The sequence below is a fragment of the Schistocerca nitens genome, chromosome 1 (assembly GCF_023898315.1).
Source record: "Schistocerca nitens isolate TAMUIC-IGC-003100 chromosome 1, iqSchNite1.1, whole genome shotgun sequence".
In the NCBI taxonomy this organism is placed as follows: Eukaryota; Metazoa; Arthropoda; class Insecta; order Orthoptera; family Acrididae; genus Schistocerca; species Schistocerca nitens.
The window spans coordinates 202,315,840-202,338,866 of NC_064614.1; the positions used below are offsets into that span (position 1 = coordinate 202,315,840).

A 23,027-nucleotide genomic window follows, 5' to 3' on the forward strand; every position below is an offset into this window, starting at 1 on the left:
TAAATCACTACTAACATTTTAAAGTATATTGTCAAGGCAGGCTCTCTCTCTTGTAGGTTTACAGTTAGTAAAACTAAAATTAAATTGTCTTAACAGATTTTTAAATTCATTTACATTCATTTACATTATGTATCTCTTTTGTTGCATTGAATGGAGCTTTTATGTCACCACCTATACCATACTATACTATACAATACTGTACTATAATTGCTCGATTGAGGACTACAAAGAAATTTAATAAATGCTCAATATTTTCTGAAAAGGTTAATGGATCATATTATATGACCTACAAAATGATACAGTAACACTTTTGAACACTCGTTTACCTATAGCTTCAAAGTGCAACTCACTACACAAAAAGCCTAGATCTAATCCACTACCACCATTCATTAAAGCTTTCTTAACCCTTAATTACTATGGTCATTCACAGGAACACAATTACTATGGAGGAGTCTCACAGATATTTTATGTATACAGATATTTTTTATATATATATATATATATATATATATATATATATATATATATATATATATATATATATATATATAGAGGGAAACATTCCACGTGGAAAAAATATATCTAAAAAGAAAGAAAGTGATGAGACTTACCAAACAAAAGCGCTGGCAGGTCGATAGACACACAAACATACACACAAAATTCTAGCTTTCGCAACAAACGGTTGCTTCGTCAGGAAAGAGGGAAGGAGAGGGAAAGATGAAAGGAAGTGGGTTTTAAGGGAGAGGGTAAGGAGTCATTCCAATCCCGGGAGCGGAAAGACTTACCTTAGGGGGAAAAAAGGACGGGTATACACTCGCGCACACACACACATATCCATCCACATATACACAGACACAAGCAGACATTTGTAAAGGCAAAGAGTTTGGGCAGAGATGTCAGTCGAGGCGGAAGTACAGAGGCAAAGGTGATGTTGAAAGACAGGTGAGGTACGAGCGGTGGCAAATAGAAATTGGAGATTAGCGGAGATTGAGGCCTGGCGGATAGCGAGAAGAGAGGATATGCTGAAGGGCAAGTTCCCACCTCCGGAGTTCTGACAGGTTGGTGTTAGTGGGAAGTATCCAGATAACCCGGACGGTGTAACACTGTGCCAAGATGTGCTGGCCATGCACCAAGGCATGTTTAGCCACAGGGTGATCCTCATTACCAACAAACACTGTCTGCCTGTGTCCATTCATGCGAATGGACAGTTTGTTGCTGGTCATTCCCACATAGAAGGCTTCACAGTGTAGGCAGGTCAGTTGGTAAATCACGTGGGTGCTTTCACACGTGGCTCTGCCTTTGATCGTGTACACCTTCCGGGTTACAGGACTGGAGTAGGTAGTGGTGGGAGGGTGCATGGGACAGGTTTTACACCGGGGGCGGTTACAAGGGTAGGAGCCAGAGGGTAGGGAAGGTGGTTTGGGGATTTCATAGGGATGAACTAAGAGGTTACGAAGGTTAGGTGGACGGCGGAAAGACACTCTAGGTGGAGTGGGGAGGATTTCATGAAGGATGGATCTCATTTCAGGGCAGGATTTGAGGAAGTCGTATCCCTGCTGGAGAGCCACATTCAGAATCTGATCCAGTCCCGGAAAGTATCCTGTCACAAGTGGGGCACTTTTGGGGTTCTTCTGTGGAAGGTTCCGGGTTTGAGGAGATGAGGAAGTGGCTCTGGTTATTTGCTTCTGTACCAGGTCGGGAGGGTAGTTACGGGATGCGAAAGCTGTTTTCAGGTTGTTGGTGTAATGGTTCAAGGATTCCGGACTGGAGCAGATTCGTTTGCCACGAAGACCTAGGCTGTAGGGAAGGGACCGTTTGATGTGGAATGGGTGGCAGCTGTCATAATGGAGGTACTGTTGCTTGTTGGTGGGTTTGATGTGGACGGACGTGTGAAGCTGGCCATTGGACAGGTGGAGATCAACGTCAAGGAAAGTGGCATGGGATTTGGAGTAGGACCAGGTGAATCTGATGGAACCAAAGGAGTTGAGGTTGGAGAGGAAATTCTAGAGTTCTTCTTCACTGTGAGTCCAGATCATGAAAATGTCATCAATAAATCTGTACCAAACTTTGGGTTGGCAGGCCTGGGTAACCAAGAAGGCTTCCTCTAAGCGACCCATGAATAGGTTGGCGTACGAGGGGGCCATCCTGGTACCCATGGCTGTTCCCTTTAATTGTTGGTATGTCTGGCCTTCAAAAGTGAAGAAGTTGTGGGTCAGGATGAAGCTTGCTAAGGTGATGAGGAAAGAGGTTTTAGGTAGGGTGGCAGGTGATCGGCGTGAAAGGAAGTGCTCCATCGCAGCGAGGCCCTGGACATGCAGAATATTTGTGTATAAGGAAGTGGCATCAATGGTTACAAGGATAGTTTCCGGGGGTAACAGACTGGGTAGGGATTCCAGGCGTTCGAGAAAGTGGTTGGTGTCTTTGATGAAGGATGGGAGACTGCATGTGATGGGTTGAAGGTGTTGATCTACGTAGGCAGAGATGCGTTCTGTGGGGGCTTGGTAACCAGCTACAATGGGACGGCCGGGATGATTGGGTTTGTGAATTTTAGGAAGAAGGTAGAAGGTAGGGGTGCGGGGTGTTGGTGGGGTCAGGAGGTTGATGGAGTCAGGTGAAAGGTTTTGTAGGGGGCCTAAGGTTCTGAGGATTCCTTGAAGCTCCGCCTGGACATCAGGAATGGGATTACCTTGGCAAACTTTGTAAGTAGTGTTGTCTGAAAGCTGACGCAGTCCCTCAGCCACATACTCCCGACGATCAAGTACCACAGTCGTGGAACCCTTGTCAGCCGGAAGAATGACGATGGATTGGTCAGCCTTCAGATCACGGATAGCCTGGGCTTCAGCAGTGGTGATGTTGGGAGTAGGATTAAGGTTTTTTAAGAAGGATTGAGAGGCAAGGCTGGAAGTCAGAAATTCCTGGAAGGTTAGGAGAGGGTGATTTTGAGGAAGAGGAGGTGGGTCCCGCTGTGACGGAGGACGGAACTGTTCCAGGCAGGGTTCAATTTGGATAGTGTCTTGGGGAGTTGGATCATTAGGAGTAGGATTAGGATCATTTTTCTTCGTGGCAAAGTGATATTTCCAGCAGAGAGTACGGGTGTAGGACAGTAAATCTTTGATGAGGGCTGTTTGGTTAAAGCTGGGAGTGGGGCTGAAGGTGAGGCCTTTGGATAGGACAGAGGTTTCGGATTGGGAGAGAGGTTTGGAGGAAAGGTTAACTACTGAATTGGGGTGTTGTGGTTCCAGATTGTGTTGATTGGAATTTTGAGGTTTTGGAGGGAGTGGAGCTGGAAGTGGGAGATTGAGTAGATGGGAGAGACTGGGTTTGTGTGCAATGAGAGGAGGTTGAGGTTTGCTGGAAAGGTTGTGAAGGGTGAGTGAGTTGCCTTTCCGGAGGTGGGAAACCAGGAGATTGGATAGTTTTTTAAGGTGGAGGGTGGCATGCTGTTCTAATTTGCGGTTGGCCTGTAGGAGGATGGTCTGAACAGCCGGTGTGGATGTGGGAGAGGAAAGGTTGAGGACTTCTATTAAGGATAGGAGTTGACGGGTGTGTTGATTGGCTGAGTGGATGTGTAGGTGAAGGATTAGGTGGGTGAGGGCAATGGATTGTTCAGTTTGGAACTGGTATAGGGACTGATGGAGAGAAGGGTTGCAGCCAGAGATGGGAACTTTAAGTGTGAGGCCTTTGGGGGTGATGCCAAATGTCAGACAGGCCTGAGAAAATAAAATATGGGAGTGTAATCTGGCTAGGGCGAAGGCATGTTTGCGGAGGGAATGTAAATAAAACTTAATGGGGTCGTTGTGGAGGTGTTGTGAGGGTGACATGGTACTAGAAGGTCGAAAGTGTATATGAGGCTGAAATGAAAATAAATATATGGAGAGAGATAAAGGTGAAGCAGAAAGCAAATGGAAATCTGGTGTGAAAAGAGGCGAAAAGGGGTTGGTTGGAGCTGGGTTATGTTGATCCTGTGGTGAAATAGTGTAGATAGATAACGATGTGCATAAAGGTTAGGTGGTTGTGTTGCCGCCAAAACACGTTAAAGGGTGGAGAAATTCGGGAAAATTTCGAAAAAACTACGTGAGGATGTATTAAAAATAGTGGTATGGTGGTGGCAGATTATGGAAATGAGGCTAACAATTGTCTGATGGAGAAATAACGACATTAAAACCTGTGGGAAGCGGCTAAAAACGATCGGTGATGTGAAAAAACGGAAATGGAAATAAAGCAAAAGTTATTAAAACTAGCCGAAAAGGTGGTTTAATAGCTGAAAGGAACTGTTTGTGAACTAGAAACGGTGGATTTTATAGCAGTAGCGGAAAAAAAATTTTTTGGTTATGGTTTGGAAGTGGGTTACGTATTGTTACGTATTATTGAGTATATATCGGCGGGATAAAATTGTATAGTGGATTACGGTAAAAAGGAGAAGGTGAATACAAAGTGAAACTTGGTTACCCAGGCCTGCCAACCCAAAGTTTGGTACAGATTTATTGATGACATTTTCATGATCTGGACTCACAGTGAAGAAGAACTCCAGAATTTCCTCTCCAACCTCAACTCCTTTGGTTCCATCAGATTCACCTGGTCCTACTCTAAATCCCATGCCACTTTCCTTGACGTTGATCTCCACCTGTCCAATGGCCAGCTTCACACGTCCGTCCACATCAAACCCACCAACAAGCAACAGTACCTCCATTATGACAGCTGCCACCCATTCCACATCAAACGGTCCCTTCCCCACTTTCCTTGACGTTGATCTCCACCTGTCCAATGGCCAGCTTCACACGTCCGTCCACATCAAACCCACCAACAAGCAACAGTACCTCCATTATGACAGCTGCCACCCATTCCACATCAAACGGTCCCTTCCCTACAGCCTAGGTCTTCGTGGCAAATGAATCTGCTCCAGTCCGGAATCCTTGAACCATTACACCAACAACCTGAAAACAGCTTTCGCATCCCGTAACTACCCTCCCGACCTGGTACAGAAGCAAATAACCAGAGCCACTTCCTCATCTCCTCAAACCCGGAACCTTCCACAGAAGAACCCCAAAAGTGCCCCACTTGTGACAGGATACTTTCCGGGACTGGATCAGATTCTGAATGTGGCTCTCCAGCAGGGATACGACTTCCTCAAATCCTGCCCTGAAATGAGATCCATCCTTCATGAAATCCTCCCCACTCCACCTAGAGTGTCTTTCCGCCGTCCACCTAACCTTCATAACCTCTTAGTTCATCCCTATGAAATCCCCAAACCACCTTCCCTACCCTCTGGCTCCTACCCTTGTAACCGCCCCCGGTGTAAAACCTGTCCCATGCACCCTCCCACCACCACCTACTCCAGTCCTGTAACCCGGAAGGTGTACACGATCAAAGGCAGAGCCACGCGTGAAAGCACCCACGTGATTTACCAACTGACCTGCCTACACTGTGAAGCCTTCTATGTGGGAATGACCAGCAACAAACTGTCCATTCGCATGAATGGACACAGGCAGACAGTGTTTGTTGGTAATGAGGATCACCCTGTGGCTAAACATGCCTTGGTGCACGGCCAGCACATCTTGGCACAGTGTTACACCGTCCGGGTTATCTGGATACTTCCCACTAACACCAACCTGTCAGAACTCCGGAGGTGGGAACTTGCCCTTCAGCATATCCTCTCTTCTCTCTATCCGCCAGGCCTCAATCTCCGCTAATCTCCAATTTCTATTTGCCGCCGCTCGTACCTCACCTGTCTTTCAACATCACCTTTGCCTCTGTACTTCCGCCTCGACTGACATCTCTGCCCAAACTCTTTGCCTTTACAAATGTCTGCTTGTGTCTGTGTATATGCGGATGGATATGTGTGTGTGTGTGCGAGTGTATACCCGTCCTTTTTTCCCCCTAAGGTAAGTCTTTCCGCTCCCGGGATTGGAATGACTCCTTACCCTCTCCCTTAAAACCCCACTTCCTTTCATCTTTCCCTCTCCTTCCCTCTTTCCTGACGAAGCAACCGTTTGTTGCGAAAGCTAGAATTTTGTGTGTATGTTTGTGTTTGTTTGTGTGTCTATCGACCTGCCAGCGCTTTTGTTTGGTAAGTCTCATCACTTTCTTTTATATATATATATATATATATATATATATATATATATCAAACCAGAATTTTGCAGAATATATATGACTTCCTGTCATTCATTATACTTCTTAGAGGTGGCCTTTGTAGAAATTTGATGATTTTTTTAACAATGCAGTATTTTAAACACTTTGACAATTAAAACAAAGCAAAATCTGGAATATATTTTTATTTTATGAGTTATGAAAATAACAGCAAATAATTAGCTTTCTACTCCCACACAGATTTTCATCAGATGGATTATATTACAAATTGGCAATATAAGTAGGTGGAAAAATCCAACTTGACTTACAATAAATTGTGTGAAAAGTCATCTTTCAGTTTACGATTCATCTTTGCAATGTAGAGTGAATATTTCAGTCCATAAGTCTATGAATGGAGAAACTTTGCCACATTTTACTTCTAAAATCACAAGTAAAGACTAAATACTTGTTCTTATGTGCCACTGAATCATACTTTAGTCAATTTCCACCTGCAAACACTTCACGCAGACCTTCCTGGAACACTCCAAACAAATTGGAACACCACACTGTTGACATGGATACCTTGTTTTCCTCTTCAGACGAGGAGGCCTAAAGGCACATGTTTTTCGGTTTTTCGAATTCTTTTGGTGTCTGAGGCTCATTTTGTAAGTGAAGTATTCTTCTGAAGGTGTCACTCAACTCTCGTGGCAAGCGTCCAATAGAAATTCTACACTTCATATGAGGTTCAACTAGGTCTCTTGCTAGAGTCTTCATGAAGCTCAATCTCGTCATTACCTCTGCCTTTGGATAAGCTTGATGTACCACATAACAATTTACACCGAAAGCAATATCGACTAATGTGAAGAATATGACCAAAGGCCATCTTCTTGTCTGGCGACTTGACGAATAAGCTGCACACCTTTGGTCGAGACAGTCCACACCACCTTTTGTTGTGTTATAAAACAGGATGATCTCTGGTTTTCCTGATTCAGGATCGTTGTTAGTGAATGGTGCATAGAAGAGATCAGTATTGCAGCTTTGGACTTCTTGGACATGAAGGAAACCAGAGTCATGTCTTCTGTAAAACCATAAACAGATGTCTTCACACCACGTTTCTTACTGGGTGAGAAGTTCTGTGGGATCTCTTTTTTCTTCTTTTTCAGTGTACCAACGTATGTAAGACCTTTTTTTGAAAGTTCATTGACTAGTTCTACTGATGAGTGCCAGTTGTTACCTATAAAATTTCTCCTTGTGTTTTCAATGTGTTTCACCTATCGAAGAACAGCCTGTGTGAGAACACTGTGATCTTTTCGTGGCTGGGAAGGGTGTGACCGTCGCTGCCTTTTCCAGGATAAATGTATGCATTGTACAAGTAATTTGTACGAGCGTCAGTCAAACACTGATCTTTCAGGCCATTCTTTGCCGGTTTGTTTGGCATGTACATTCTAAACCCACACCTTCCATGAAAAGGAACAAGCATTTCATCGACACACACTGTTGCACCTACAGAGTAGCAAAGTTAACTGTTCTCGATGAAACGCAAAAAGATTTGTGAAATTGCTCCTGATTTGTCTATTTTCTTTCTTTCCACCCGATCATCTGGATTGTCAAATCATAATGCAGATAATAAAAACAGAAATCTTTCTTTGCTAACAGTGCACCTGAAAACATCTCTGCCTGTTTCATCGGTTGCAAACAAGCTGTAAACAGACTCGTTCCCTGACTTGAAAATGGCTGAATACACTAATAGACCAATTAGAGCCTTCAGTTCAATGACATCAACATCTTGTAGATATGATAAGTGATCGTTAGTATACTGTGCTCTAAGCTTAGATATTTTCAGATTTGTCCATCGGACGATTTCGTCTAGAATGTCTGGTGTAAAGAACAGTTTCCATACCTCCAAAACGGCAGGGATTTCACCAAGACTTTTCGCCATCTGTCGCAGTCCAGGAAGCTGCAAGATGATGTTGTGTTGCCTTCTTCTTACATTAGCTGGTGGCTGCTTTTTTCTCCATCGAAAACATCGATTCTTACCGAAGAGGTAAGCTCCATCGTCATCAGCTGTCTCATCTTCTTCACTGTCAGTTTCCTGCTCTGAATTAGTGTCGTGATCACTAATATCTCAAAATCAGGGTCATTATGGCTGTCATTAAAGTCTTCATCCAAAGATTCGATGGGGCAATCTTGAACATCCACATCTGTCTCACATAACACATGTTGCATAGAAGGCCCAGCTTTCCCCGCCATGGAGAAACAGTAGCATGCAACAAAAACGCGGCACGCAAACACTATGGTACATCTGTGAAACCTCTCAAGGCTAATAATTACGAAACAAAGAGCAGCAACAATGCCAGTATGCTGGCACGTGTAGCTTGACAGCCAATCGGAAGGTACACGGAAGAGTCCATTTGGCTTTGCAGGGGTGTGAGAAATATCTCGACACAAAAATTAGTAGCGGTCTGAGAGAGGGTCGATAGTAGTTAAGGGTTAATATGAATTGACATGTCTCCATGTACATGCAGGTCTCTGCTGAAGCTATTAACTAACTGGAAATCATCTAATATACAAAAAGAAATTTCATTTCCCTTACTCAAGTGCTCATTCAGACATAATGAATTTAGCATATTTTCCTTTCCAGAATAATATAAAACTATGTCTTTCATTCATACCTCCAGTGTTGAGATAGCTTATCTTAAATGACAGTGTATGTATTTTTGGCAAACATCGGCTGAAATATGACGTATTACTAAAAAAAGTCATAAACATGACTTCATATACACAATAATAATTCATTTTTCTGCTCTACAATACCTGGATTTGTTCATCAATTGTTATAAAATTCACCATAAAGTTTAGGGAAAAAATGTGACCTGTCATTAAAATCTGGGCCCTAACTATGACATGTTTCATAAATAAGCACAGTTTGAAAACAAATCATTCGAACCATGACATCAAGTGTAAGCAAATGAGGTGGCATGTCTGTCTAGACTGTGCTGCGCATATTACTTGAACATATTATGTGCAAGAGTTATTGTGCATACATTTCGCTTACCAAAATGATTGTGTGTAAATGACAACTCTTTACTGCATCAAACATCATAAGTTGATGGCACTGGATTTCAGCGTAATGGCAGAAATGCATCATCATTAGAATAGCGTAATTGAAATTTCTATTTATTTCACGCATATCAGCTTCAAAACACTACCTACTGGTTCCTTATGAGATAATTTCGGAGATCAGCAATACACTTGCCCACAAATAAATAAATTTGCTCTCTCTCTCTCTCTCTCTCTAACCGCAATTATTATGTAGACTTGTTATGTGCTGAAAAGTGCAAGAACTATGGTGCAATTATTGTTTCCACCACTAAACACAAGGACTAAAGTTGACCTTAAATCAATAAGATATTTCACCTTACACATTGTGGTTGAAAAATCACCCACAAATCTATCAAAGATTAATGGCACTGAATACTTGTTGCCATTATAAAAATTGATTTGTGTAATCCATATAAGTAACTTGGATGTGTCTTCACAACCAGCAAAATGGTCAGTTATGGGTGAACATGAACTTGCTTAAAAGCAGTGCAAAAGAATTCCTTGGAGGGGCATTTCCCAGTTGCACACTTCAGAGATGACAGAGCAAAAGTGGGGGGGGGGGGGGGGGGGGGGGGGATCAGCAGCAGTACAAGAGATGACCCAGATGGCACGACTTGTAAAGGATTAATTGAAATTGGCCATGTTGTGTTGAACAGCATGTTCTGCAATTGGCTGGTCAAACTTACCATAGGCCACAGTTCATCAGTGACCATTTATACGTTAGGTCATCTAATTAACAATTGTGTCCAGATAGATAACTATGCAATGGAATGAGTGACGGTGGCACAGTAAAGCTACTGTTTACGATGGGGACGGGGTATAACTTACCAGCAACTGGACCACAATTTGATGAGCATGATAGTTCATGGAAGAGATCTTGCTCTTCAATCTTTTATGAAAATAGTTTAATTGGATAGATAAAAAAATCTACTCACCAAATGGCAGCAGAACAGATAACATTTAGCAATAGGTTGGAAATATAGGTGGCTTGCAGGCGGGTAAGAATATTTTTGCAGATTGGGTGGACATCAGAATAAGCATTTTATTTGTTCTGGCCTGGCCGATATTGTATGCTGTAATGTGAGTATAGCACTTCTAGCATTATGCAGGTGAAGGTAATGCTTTCCTTTGACAAATTACAGCAGAAGACACGTCCTGTGTGCACAATTATCGAAGTACAAGAAAGAATCATGAAATGGAGGCTCTAGTCAAGAAAAAAAAATTGTCCCAGGCATCCTCGGAGAAAGTTGTGCTGCTACTGATGATATCAAATGTTCCGAGAAGTGCTAAATAGTGACTATAGTCTGATCAAAATTACTTGATCATTGATGTCTATCACTTCCCACTACAGTGTTGCCATATCAGCTGCCAGCTAGTAATAGGTTAGAGGTGACACACAAACGTGACGTGACACTTCACAAATGCTGTTAATGTGGAACATGGAACAGTGTTGGAAGTAGCTGCTGTGAGATATTTCAGAAATGCGAGATGAGCTGTCAACAGCTGATTTTTAGTGACCATTGGCTAAGTTGCAGCAGATGATGCAATTTGTAGCCCAGAATTTAAACTCGTATCCTAACCTAACCACAACCTTGTGATGTGCAGTGCATCCAAGAAAATGGTGGTCAGAAATCTGTGGTAGAACTAAAATCATAATTGCTTTATTCTTGGAAATTAAAGCTAACCTCCATGAGTAAACTCAAGACAGGAAGAAGTCAGTTTCAATGCTCAAGGGAAACTGTAATTTCTCACTATCATTGGTTACCTGAAACAATCCTCACACTGGCTGCATGAACTGCCGTGTTACCAGCCAATGAGCAGTCCTCATTGTCACTCGGTTGCATATTATAGGTGACACAGGCAGATTTTGAACAACAAAAGGATGACAGAAAGAAAAATAAGAGCAAATAAAAAAGTCAATAAGATGATGAAATTGATGCGGGAGGGAATTAGAAATAAAAAAAAAATTACATTTAAACCAGTTAATTGAATAAAAATAATAATCAAACTATTTATTTCGATCAGATTTAAAAATAAAAATATTTTGCTGTACTTTATGAGATTTGAACCTACGACCTTCTAAATGTCAGGTTTATATGCTAATCATTGCACTACGACACAAAAAACTGGGTTAAATAGCCTATTTATGACTGTGGATCCCCAGTTGCTGTAGTGAATTGCAGCCTTCAAGAATCCGACTTCATGCGATGTGCGAAGCTTATTTAGTGTAAGCTGATCTCTGTGATTATGATAACAATATATGTGACACTGAATCATGTCTTGTGCAGAAGAATCCTGTAGTGTTTGGTTAGAGCTGTGTATGAAGCCTGTGTATTTCATTAGTGTCATTGTGTATGTGTTTATTGATTTTGATGTGGTTATCATGTGTAATGAAATATGAAATAAAAGTGCCAGAGCCATGATTTGGGGTCCACACACATCAAGAAATAATGATAGACAAGGAAATGGAATTGACTCTCCAATTTTTGTGGCAGTTTGGCAATAGCGAACAATGTGGTTGTGATGTTGATTGCACTGATTTGAGAAAACCAGCTCCAGTGCGTGAAGTAAATTTTAATCAAACTGTAGTGCCCAACACAGTGAAATGGTTGTGAAGTAGTTCAGGCCTGAGATGCATTCAAAATATTGGAGACATATCTCAAAACGTGTACTTGTGGTCCACGACAACGCACACCTTTCTTAAACCTGCACATACTAAACATATACTATGTAATCTTATACTTGAGGTGCTGAAACATCCACTGTATAGCCTACACTTGATGCTGTCAGATTTTCGCTGGTGTGGCACTCTGAAAGAATATTTGTAGGGTCCGGAATTTTTTAGATGATTGCTGTCAACGGGGAATCTCAAATTGAGTCCATACTTCTAGATTTCTAGAACACTTTTGACAACATTCCTAACAAGAAACTTCAAATCAAATTCCATGTCTATGGAGTATCGCTTCAGTTGTCTGACTGGATTCGTGGTTTCCTGTCAGAAAGGCCACAGTATGTAGAAATCGATGGAAAATCATTGAGTAAAACAGTAGTGACCTCTGGTATCCCCAAAGAAGTGTTTTTGGCCTAGGCTGATCCTAATCTATATAAATGATTTAGGAGACAATGTGAGCAGCCTTCTTGTAATGTCTTTGAAATGGTGCTATCCATTAAAATCATCAGAAGATCAAAACCTAAAGGTAAATGACAACAATTTGTTTCAGTAAATGTCCTAATCTCTCTTGTTCCCATGGCCTCTACACAAAGAACACAGTTGAGGCAGCAGAATTCTGTCAGTTTTTCTCAGGTCTAGGTTCTCTACATTAACACAACAAGGCTTCTTGAAAAAAATGTTGCCCTTCTTTCAGCTGTCCTGCATTAGGCATTTCATCGCACTTGTATGTATGGGATGTAGTGACTTTTGTGAGTTTAGCCATGTGTGTCTGAATTTGTTTGATGTTCACTGTAGTGTTTACTTGAAAATGACAACAAACAGTGAAACAGTACTCTAGAAATAGTTACTCTTGCATATTGTATCAGATATTCTCCACAGGTATACTTTACTTTCCCAGAAATCTTAGTTACTCTTGCATATTGTATCAGATATTCTCCACAGGTATACTTTACTTTCCCAGAAATCTTTTGAACAATATTTCTTCAATTTGTCTTCCCCACTACAGATTCTACACTTTCATTCAATTTCATATTACACTACTGGCCATTAAAATCGCTTCACCAATAAGAAATGCAGATGATAAACGGGTATTCATTGGACAAATATATTATACTAGAACTGACATGTGATTACATTTTTATGTAATTTGGGTGCGTAGATCCTGAGAAATCAGTACCCAGAACAACCACCTCTGGCCGTAATAACGGCCTTGATACGCCTGGGCATTGAGTCAAACAGAGCTTGGATGGCGTTTACAGGTACGGCTGCCCATGCAGCTTCAGTACGATACCACAGTTCATCAAGAGTAGTGACTGGCGTATTGTGACGAGCCAGTTGCTTGGCCACCATTGACCAGACGTTTTCAATTGGTGAAAGATCTGGAGAATGTGCTGGCCAGGGCAGCAGTTGAACATTTTCTGTATCTAGAAAGGCCCATACAGGACCTGCAACATGCGGTCGTGCATTATCCTGCTGAAATGTAGGGTTTCACAGGGATCGAATGAAGGATAGAGCCACGGGTCTTAACACATCTGAAATGTAACATCCACTGTTCAAAGTGCCATCAATGCGGATAAGAGGTGACAGAGACGTGTAACCAATGGCACCCCATACCATCACGCCGGGTGATACGCCAGTATGGCGATGACGAGTACACGTTTCCAGTGTGCATTCACCATGATGTCGCCAAACACGGATGCGACCATCATGATGCTGTAAACAGAACCTGGATTCATCCAAAAAAAATGACGTTTTGCCATTCGTACACCCAGGTTCGTCGTTGAGTACACCATCGCAGGCACTCCTGTCTGTGATGCAGTTTCAAGGGTAACCGCAGCCATGGTCTCCGAGCTGATAGTCCATGCTGCTGCAAATGTCGTCAAACTGTTCGTGCAGATGGTTGTTGTTGTCTTCCAAACATCCCCATCTGTTGACTCAGGGATCGAGACGTGGCTGCACGATCCGTTACAGCCATGCGGATAAGATGCCTGCCATCTCGATTGCTAGAGATACGAGGCCGTTGGGATCCAGCACGGCATTCCGTATTACCCTCCTGAACCCACCGATTCCATATTCTGCTAACAGTCATCGGATCTCGACCAACGTGAGCAGCAGTGTTGCGATACGATAAACCGCAGTCGCAATAGGCTACAATCCGACCTTTATCAAAATCGGAAACTTGATGGTACGCATTCCTCCTCCTTACACGAGGCACCACAACAACATTTCACCAGGCAACGCCGGTCAACTGCTGTTTGTGTATGAGAAATTGGTTGGAAACTTGCCTCATGTCAGCATGTTGTAGGTGTCACCACTGGTGCCAACCTTGTGTGAATGCTCTGAAAAGCTAATCATTTGCATATCACAGCATCTTCTAACTGTCGGTTAAATTTTGCATCTGTAGCACATCATCTTCATGATGTAGCAATTTTAATGGCCAGTAGTGTATTTTGTTACATTACCCATTAGATATTTAAGCAATATGGCAGTCTTCAGGAGTTTACCGCTAATGCTGTAATCAGATGGCATCAGGTTCTTTATCATTGTTATGGACCTTAGCTTATATTTATTCATTTTTAATGATAGCTGTTAGTGAACACAAAGTGACTATTTTACAGTCACCTTCCGCAGTACTCAACGGCCCCTGTCCATCAGTACATGAGGTATGCCTGTTCTCAGTTTAGCTATGGTTGCTCCTTCATGATTCCATTTGGCAATTACATCACCAGCAGTAGACTGGGGCAGGTTTAGAACAGTTGAAAAGTCACTGATGGACGTGCTGTTCAAATGACGTACAATGATTGACAACTGTTTCTATATTTTCTTGGCAGTCATCAAGCGAAGGTACTTTCCTGTAAACAACAGAAGTGTGTCTGAGCAATCTGCGAATAGAGCTGTATGATGAAATATTTAAAAATGGGAAATCCAGGAGGGAAGAACAACAATGTAGAAAGGACAGATTGCTACTCACCACATAGAGTAGGCATTTAGTTTCAAACAGGCACACTGAGAAAGAATGCTAGAACTGTTCAGCTTGTGGATTTTGTCCTTTATCTGTAGGAGAAAACACATACACTAGCACAACTCACACACACACACACACACACACACACGGCTACTTTCATCTCTGGCCGCTAAGGCCCAACTGCAACTGCTTCCACCGGCGAACAGCAATCTTGCTGGGTTAGATGGTGGTGCTATTGAAAAAGTGTTTGGCAGGGAGCGAGATGGTAGGAAAGGGATGTGGAAGATGCTGTTGATGTCTAAGAGTTGGGGGGAGTTGCACTGCAGGATTTGTGTTGGTAGTAAAGTTAGTGTCATGACTTGCCATTATATGGTGGGACTGGTATGGCAAAGTAGAGCTGAAACACGAGCACCAATGTGCAGTGCAGTTGCAGTCGTTGACATGGGTCTGAACAAGGTGAACAGTGCTTTACTTATAAACAACAGCAATAGTGCGGCTGTTCTTCATGAGTATTGGTGCGTTAAAGGGGTACCGAGAGGTCCTATTTCTGCACCATGGTTAAAGAACATGATTAAAATTAACTGGAGATTTGAGAATTGCTGCTGGAAGAGGCCAATGGACAATTGTGCCGCAAGTTCTTGAAGAAGTTAATGTTGCCATGCCTGAAAATGCTGAACAAAATGTGTGATCTACAAGCAGTGCAGGAGATATGTCATGACAGCTTGATATTCCAAGGTTCACCATTGTTTTGGGCAGCAGTAGAGCAATTTCTAGTGGTTCCAGGCTGTCATTGATGCAAGTGGTCATTAGATTGAGCAACAATTGTAATGTGGAACATAAACATGGTACGCAATTTAAATGTGTTTCAGTGGTTTATTCATTATTTCTATTCTGCGTATTCTTACAAATGTTTCCTCCATAAAGTTTCATTGTCCTGTAATCACTAATTTTTCTTGGGTGAGTCTCTCAGTTAGTGAAAGGTTAATTATAACCGTCCTTTATTTATTGGCAGGATAGAAGGCATGTGTAATGCTGGAGTGGGAGCAGGGAAGGGAATAAGTAGATGGGATCAAGTGAAACTACATGTTCCACAAACTTTTCCAAATCTCAAACATAATTATGTATATATGCAGACTAAAATGACGAATGAAAATTTGTACCAAGGCCGGGATTCAAAACTGGATCTCCTGCTCATTAGGCACACACACACTCACTACTGTACCAACACAGCACAGTGGCTTTGCAAAACTGAATGGACTATCCTAACATGACACTCCTCAATCCAAATTCCCATTGACATCTCAATCCACTTGGTATTCCCCCTAAACTTCAACAGCATTGCAGAGGCTCGCCAAGTGTATTGAAACAGCACCTTAGCACCAAATGAAATGGGGGATCCTACCTGAAACGCAGCTGTAGTTTCTTTGATAATATGATCAATGCTGTTTGAGTTTAGGGCGAATACCAGGTGGTCCAAGGGATGAATGGTAATTTGGAGAAGGGAGGCATGCTGTGATAGTCCACACAGATATGTAAAGCCAGGGTGGTATAGTGGTTAGTGCATCTACCTAGTGAGCAGGGGACCTGGGTTAGAATCCCAGCCTTGGTAAAAGTTTCAGTCTGCATATATACAAGATAGGTGAAAGACAGGGGCTAGTGAAGGTTTAAGCCAGCGGGGTTAAGGGCGCAAAGAATATGTTGTAGGGTGAGTTCCCACTTGCACAACTCAGAAGATCTGCTGTAAAGTAATCATTAAAGTGAAGCACATTGTATTTAGTGGTATGCTCAGCAGCTGGATGGTTCAATTGGCTCTTGGCAAAATTTGGCAGTGTTCGTTCATACAGACAGACAGCTTCTTAGTGGTTATGCACTTGTAGGATGCAGATAGTGGATGTAGCTAAGTTTGTAGATCACGTGGCTGCTTGCACAGGTGGCCCATTCTTTGATGGGGTAGAAGGTGCCTGTGACAGGACTTGAGTAGGTGGTGGTGGGAGGATATGGGACAGTCTTGCATTTAGATCTATTGCAGGGATATGAGTAATGAGCCAAGGGGATATTATGTAGGTTGGTTGGGCAGTGTAATACCTCTTTTGGAGGGGTAGTAAGGATAGTGGGTAGGATATTCCGCATTTCAGGACATGATGAGAGGTAGTCAAAACCCAGGCAAAGAATCTGTTTCATTAGCTCCAGTCCTGAGTAGTATTGAGTCATAGAGGAGTGCTCCATTGTGACCAGACAGTGGATATGTCGAGGATGGTAGGTGACTGGAGAGACAAGGCTTAGGAGATATGTTTCTGGACAAGGTTGCGAGGGTAATTATGGTCTTCAAAGGTTTCAGTGGAACCCGTGGCATATTTGAAGAGGCACTGCTTGTCACTACAGATATGGCACTACGTGGGTGGCTTGGCTGTATGCTTTGCAAAATAAGTTTTGGCTGTAAGTGTTACGTGTTGCTATTGGCTGAAGCTGTGATGTCACTAGCCAACAACATCTACTTCCAGAACAGCACTATAACATATGGGCCATGTATTTATGCAATGAGTTTGTGATATATTTTCGTCTCTACTGGAATAATGAAACAAAAATTGCAATTCTGTTATTGGTAGAATATTCTGCTACATTCTGTAACTTGTCCAGCTTTTAACTGACACTGATGTTTTTTTGCAGTTATCTGTCAAAGTAAATTTTTGAAATGAGCATGCAAATTCCTAAGTTGGCTCTGGGGTAAGTTTTGACAAGTAAACAAGTTGTATAAACTGCACATTTTCATATTGTATTTATCATAGGTTTGAAATAACTTCGCTGATAGGTGGGCACTATCATTTTCACTCAAGAAATTGTATAAGTGCCTTATTTGCAGAAAGAATTTGAATTAGATAACCTAACTAAAACAGCCTCTTAAGTTCCTGGATGGTAACAAAAACTGTGGTTTATCCAAGAATGCAAGGTTGACACTGCAAGTAGAGGGCATCAGAGGTTTTCCCTGCGAAATTTGTAACTTTTCGGTGAAACAGCATGCAAAGTACAAGATGTCATTTCATTGATGACAACTGACTTCAAAGATCTTTATTATTTTCTCACAGTTTCACGCACGTCTTCTTCAGATGAGCATTTCTTGTCTTTAATGCTGATATGGAATTCTGTATCTGAAAAATTACAAACAACTTTATCCGTAAATGTATGCTTATCAGCAGTCTTCCTCCATGGTGAAAGCTTCTATAATGCCTCTATGCTTCTTCAAATGGATCTTAAGTTTATTGAAACGTTACTTCCTTTCTTCTCTTGCCTATGGTGTGCTTTCACTGACGTTACTACTACAAAGCAAATTACATGATGGAAATGCATTGCTCTTAAGCACTCCTTTTTATAGTAAATTCAGTCGTTCAGCACACAAGTCTCTAACATAATCAGTTTCTTTGAAACAACAAGAGGATATTCTATCATTTGGAACATTCACAGAGTCTTTTCTGCAGCATTTTGACAGTCAAATCTTTTAGAGTTCTCCATCATGAGGAAAAGCATAAAGCTACTACTATAGCCCCTTTAGTGTTACGCTTGCGAGAATTCAGCCAACAACTGCACAACCTGGCATTGGCTGCACACATTCAAAACACTTTCACTTGCAAATCACTCACTACACAGAAGTAACTAAATGTAAACAAAAACACTAATCATATCCACAGCCTCCATTGTTCCAATATGGGCACGAAGTGTCCCTCCCTGACGTCATGTGCATGATAGCAGAAACGCGTTTGCTTCTGCACAACGTTTACTGCACCATCTCCCCTCCTCCGGGCATATGGAAGGGACTACTTCATATTGGATGGATGGTAGCTGTCAAAGCGGAGGTATTGTTGGTGGTCAGTAGGTTTGATATGGTTGGATCCACGGATGTAGCCAGGGGCCCATCTGAGAACATTTTTCCACACAAGCTCTTTATCCCCCCCAGGGGATCCACAGCTCTTTTGTGGATACGTGCGTAGCGAGCACGGGACCCCGAGCTGATGTGGCCATCCTTCCTTTCCGGGCTGCATACCTTCCCTTTCCGCATCCTTCCCCATCCCCCATCTTCGCCCCCCCCCCCCCCCCCCCCACTCACCTCTGGCTCTTTCTTTCCCCTTCTCCCCTTCTGGGGTTCTGGTTTGTGCCTACGTCCGGAGACGGACGCTTGTAAATATACTACATTCTTTGCCTTCCTTGCTTGTAAGTCTTCATCCTTCCTTGTCCTTCTCTTTTCCTTACCTCTTCTCTCTACCCTTTTCTCCGCTGCGGCGTTTGAGACCTCTCTTCTTTCCTTTCCCTTTCTCTTTTTTCCTCCCTGTGCGTGTCTGAAGGCCGACACACGCACTTCCATGCGTAGCCGGTGACGGGGTAACGCGAAATTCCCCGCCCCGGGTAGACAGGTAGGACACGTACGTACCCCCTGGTAACGGCCAGGCCCAGGGAGGAGTGATTACCCGAGCTGATACCTTCCGAAAGTGCCGATTGGTCCCTCCGTCCGTTTGTCGGGAGGTGTGAACAATCACCTAAGGCGGGTGTGCCCTCAGTGAGGGCCCCCACAAGGGAGGAGCGCGCCACCATCGGAGACGCCGGTAATCATGGCGGATTCTTCCGCAATGGTTTCCTCACCTTCCACTATGTCTGCTCACAAACAAAAGTTCACTGAGTCTCAGCCACAGACGGTTCTTCCATCGTTGCCACAGTTCCTTGTTGTTTCTCGGTCTGACGAAGGTCACGACTTCTCCACGGTCAACCCTTTCATTATTTAGAAAGGTGTCGACGCAATTGCAGGTCCTGTAAAGTCTTGTTCCAGATTACGGAATGGCACCCTGTTGTTAGAAACACACAGTGCCCTCCAGGCACAAAAATTGCTGCGTACTTCTCTGCTCCACACCTTCCCTGTCCGGGTGGAACCGCACCGTACCTTAAATTCCTCGCGTGGAGTCGTTTATACACGCTCCCTCGATGGATTGTCTGACGAAAAAATTCAGCATTACCTGTCTGACCAGGGCGTAACGGCTGTTCATAGAGTTACGAAAAGGGTTGACACGACCATCATTCCAACCCGCACTGTCTTCTTGACATTTGACAAAGTTCAACTCCCATCGAAAATCAAAGCAGGCTATGAGATAATTTCCGTTCGCCCTTACGTCCCAAACCCTACGCGTTGCTATCGATGCCAGCGGTTCAATCACACCAGCCAGTCCTGTTCCAATCCAGCCAAATGTGTTACGTGTGGCAAGGATGCCCATGAGGGTGCTTGTCCACCTCCATCCCCTCGCTGCATCAACTGTATGGGTGACCACGCTGCTTCCTCTCGAGATTGCCCCGTTTTTAAGGACGAAAAACTCATCCAGGAAATTAGAGTAAAGGAAAAGGTGTCGACCTTTGCTGCTCGAAAATTATTCGCCAGTCGACAGCCCACCGTGCCTCAGAAAGGAAAATACAGCGCTGTCCTTGCTTCTCATCGGCCAACAAAGGAGGCGGCCACGCAGACTTGCGACCTCACCTTTAGTACCACGGTCATCAGATCGGCCAGCGCAAAGATCGCCCGTTCAACCTCACCACTTTCACCTGCCCACTCTATGGCTCACCCTTCGTCGAGTTCTGCTAAATCTCGAGCCCAAAAGTCAGACACCAAGACTTCGAAAAAAGAGCATACTCGTGAAGAGTTTTTACGTACGGCAACTTCCCAACCATCGGTTCCTCCTTCCTCTAAACATCATACTTCCAAGAAGGCTACAAAGAAACCCAGTTCCTCTCCTTCTCCGCCAAGGCGTGTCCCATCTACAGCACCACCTGGCAGAAGTTGCCCTCGGCCGTCTTCTGTGTCGCCGAGGCGCACTGCTGGCGGCCGATCAACCGGCCGGTCGCTGGTGGCAGGAGCTGCTCCTGACCAACCTATGGATCAGGATCTTCTGCCTTCGGCTGAATGCCATTCCATGCTGTCGGTCGCAAGCTCAGAGCAGTCGTTGAGTTGACAGCGACATTGGTCACATTCCTCCATTTTCTGTTCACCCTATGTCCATTATCCACTGGAATATCCGCGGTATTCGAGCTAATCGGGATGAATTGTCGATCCTCTTACAATCCTACTCGCCGGTCATCTTCTGTCTTCAGGAAACAAAGCTGCGTCCCCACGACCGCTTTGTTCTCCCTCATTTTCAGTCCGTCCGATATGATCTCCCCTCTGTTGAAGGCACTCCAGCACATGGAGGACTCATGATTCTTCTCCATGAAACTCTCCATTATCACCCAATCCATTTAAACACTTCCTTCCAAGCTGTCGCCGTCCGTCATTCCCTTTCCGGATACACGTTATCTCTTTGTACTGTATACATTCCATCGTCCACACCAATGGCACGAGCTGATCTCCTTCATCTTCTTGGTCAGCTTCCATCCCCATATTTGCTGGTTGGGGACTTCAATGCCCACCACCCGCTTTGGGGATCTCCACATCCTTGTCCACGTGGCTCACTATTGCCAGACGTCTTCCACCAAGCAGATCTAGTTTGCCTCAACACTGGGGTCCCTACATTTTTGTCTGCCTCCACGACAAATTTATCTCATTTGGACCTTGCGGTCGGTACTGTTCCGCTAGCTCGGCGCTTCGAATGGTTCGCCCTTGATGATACACACTCGAGTGACCACTTTCCATGTGTCCTTAGACTGCAGCCTCGACAGCCATATATGCGCCCGCGACGCTGGAAGTTTGCCCAAGCCGATTGGACACTTTTTTCGTCTCTAGCGACATTCGATAACCGTCCCTTTCCCAGCGTCGACGATGAGGTCACACATATTACCGACGTTATTCTTGCAGCTGCGGAACATTCAATACCATGCACCTCCGAATTGCCCCGGCGCCCCCCAGTTCCTTGGTGGAACGAGGCATGCCGTGATGCACTACGTGAGCGGCGACGTGCTCTCCGCGTTTTCCGCCACCATCCTACTTTGGCCAACTGTATCCGCTAAAAGCAGCTACGAGCGCGATGCCGTCGTGTCATCCGCGATAGCAAGAAGGCAAGCTGGAAATTCTTTATTAGCTCATTTAACACCTTCACTCCCTCCTCGGAAGTTTGGAGTCGGCTTCGACGGTTCTCAGGCGCGCCTAGTTTCTCCCCGGTCTCTGGGCTCACTGTCGTGCATGACACATTAGTGGACCCCGTCGCAATTTCTAACTCGTTGGGTCAGCACTTTGCCGAGATTTCGAGCTCTTCAAATTACCCGCCAGCGTTTCTCCTGAAGAAACGTGCAGCGGAAGTGCGACATCTTGCTTTCTCCTCTCAAAATCGCGAAAGCTACGATACTTTTTTCTCCTTGCGGGAACTCCAACATGCCCTCTCTTCTTCTCGCTCCTCCGCCCCAGGACCGGATGGTATCCACGTCCAAATGTTGCTGCATTTATCAACCCATAGTCTGCGTTACCTCCTTCGCCTTTATAATCGAATTTGGACCGACAGTACTTTTCCCAGACGATGGCGGGAAGCTATCGTCGTTCCCGTTCCGAAACCTGGAAAGGACAAACATCTCCCCTCTAGCTATCGCCCCATTTCTCTCACGAGTAGTGTCTGTAAGGTTTTGGAGCGTATGGTGAATTACCGTTTAGCGTGGTGGCTGGAATCCCGCAGTCTTTTAACACCTGCCCAATGCGGATTCTGAAAGCATCGCTCTGCAGTTGACCATCTTGTTGCTCTCTCCACTTGTATCATGAACAATTTTCTCCGGAAACGCCAAACGGTAGCAATATTTTTTGATCTGGAGAGAGCATACGATACCTGTTGGAGGACAGGCATCCTCCGCACACTGTTCTCTTGGGGCTTTCGAGGCCGGCTGCCCCTTTTTCTTCGCGAATTTATGGCAGAGCGCACATTTAGGGTGCGGGTGAACACTACCCTCTCCCGCACTTTCTCCCAAGAAAACGGGGTACCCCAGGGCTCCGTGCTGAGTGTTGTACTGTTTGCCATCGCTATAAATCCCATTATGGATTGTCTCCTTCCTGATGTCTCGGGCTCCCTCTTTGTGGATGATTTTGCGATCTACTACAGCTCTCAACGGACCAGCCTTCTTGAACGACGTCTTCAAGGATGTCTCGATCGCCTCCACTCTTGGAGCATCGAAACAGGCTTCCGTTTCTCTCCCAGTAAGACCGTTTGTGTTAATTTTTGGCGACGTAAGGAGTTTCTTCCGCCCTCCTTACATCTAGGACCTGTCAACCTTCCG

General features: G+C 44.0%; 1 protein-coding gene and 1 non-coding gene across 2 annotated transcripts in view; both read left to right on the forward strand.

The window, feature by feature from the left end:
• The window catches only part of LOC126245744 (traB domain-containing protein), a 198,789-nt gene that overhangs the window by 29,113 nt on the left and 146,649 nt on the right, over positions 1 to 23,027 (forward strand). The window lies entirely within an intron of this gene.
• Positions 16,345 to 16,416, forward strand: Trnat-agu (transfer RNA threonine (anticodon AGU)). Its single transcript has one exon. It is a non-coding gene; the product is annotated as a tRNA-Thr (tRNA).